Raw genomic sequence first — 1,528 nt, forward strand, 5'->3', positions numbered from 1 at the left:
TAAAACAAAACAAGCCGGCCTCCTGTCTGCTGCACCGTCTGCGGTCAGCTTCAATTATGGAGAGGAGCAGCAGTGCGTCTGCAGAGGGGGCAGGACGTCTATTTCTTCACTTTGACACCTATGCAGACGACCTGGTTTGGAAGTATAAACCAGCCTTTAATGTTTGATCCTCTATGGGGTTGAGATCAGGCCGGTTTGCTGGTGATACTACAGTAATTGAAGCAGGTGTTAGTACCTTTGGCAGTGAGAGTCAGAAACAAGTCCTGCTGGAAAATAAAATTAGCATGTTCACAAAGCCTGTCAGCAGAAGGAAGCATGACGCGCTGTAAAATGCTCCGATAGATGGAGGTGTTGATTTTGGACTTTATAGAATTCAGTGGACCAGAGCCGGCAGACAGCATGGTACCGTAAAACCAACACTGACTTTAACCTCCAGGATTCTCTCTCTAATCTTCCTCTAGACTCTAGAATCATGAGTTTTTATCCTGAAAACTTTGGACCTTTGGGAAAATGTTCAGATCTTTTTCTTTTCAGCTAAGACGTCTTTTTCCTGAGTTCAAAGAGCAGCTTAAACACAAGCAGTCGAACAATTCTAGCTCATGCTCTAGATCAGGGGTCAGCAACCCAAACTGCTCAAAGAGCCATATTGGACCAAAAAAAACAAAAAATAAATCTGTCTAGAGCCACAAAAATGTCAAAGTCTTATACATACCTCGTATGGAAACACGGGCTCTAAGTGTTTTATTCCATTATAGAAAATGACTATGTGGGCTTAAATGTATAATAAGCATTCATGATTAAATCTTTATCCTCAAGCCAATTTCACATAGCAGCATGAGGTCAGGGACGAGCAGTGAACGCTCCCATCACGCGCCGCTTAACCGCGCGCCGCTTAACCGCCCTTCACCGCGCGATTTATATTTTTAGGATTTGGGGGGGGGGGAAGGAAGAATGTTCCCATCCCTGCATCAGAGCGCTACCTGTTCGATCTGTGGACGGTTTTCCATCCTTGCAACAAAACTAGCAGCAGTAGTGGAGTTTGGAGATGCAATCCACTTCTTAAATCTACATTTGCTCTCCTCTCATTTATCCAGAAGTTCTGTAATCACCATTTTTCTCTCCCTCCCATCTTTGTGATCGGCTGCATATTTAGCCTGCCTTCCCTGGAAATGCCTTTTTAAATTTTTATTTTTATTTTTTGCCAACCTCTCATTACCAAGCAAAAATGCAGGCAATCCTCTAGGATTGATAATGAAAGAAAATGATTCGGTCCATCCTTTTGGACCTTTTCTCATCAGCTATCTTCCTTTTTTCCCCTTTGGGATGCATTGTCCGTGACATTCCAGCATCCTGACACTGCGCAGCGCTTGTTGCAAGTTATGACACCTGATCTCTATGGCTATGATGCAAATTATTGTTTAAATTTATCTATTATACAAATGTTTAAAGCATTGGAAAACATAATTATTTTTTGTTTGACCTCCTGCACACCATATTAAAAACCAAAAAAAACCTAGATTTTCAGAAA

At 42.0% G+C, this 1,528-nt stretch overlaps 1 protein-coding gene across 1 annotated transcript in view; it reads right to left on the bottom strand.

Annotated features, from left to right (window-relative positions):
* kiaa0930 (KIAA0930 ortholog) overlaps positions 1-1,528 on the bottom strand; it is a 25,584-nt gene that overhangs the window by 2,757 nt on the left and 21,299 nt on the right. The window lies entirely within an intron of this gene.

Source organism: Cyprinodon variegatus, unplaced genomic scaffold (genome assembly GCF_000732505.1).
Source record: "Cyprinodon variegatus isolate N-32 unplaced genomic scaffold, C_variegatus-1.0 Scaffold298, whole genome shotgun sequence".
Lineage (NCBI taxonomy): Eukaryota > Metazoa > Chordata > Actinopteri > Cyprinodontiformes > Cyprinodontidae > Cyprinodon > Cyprinodon variegatus.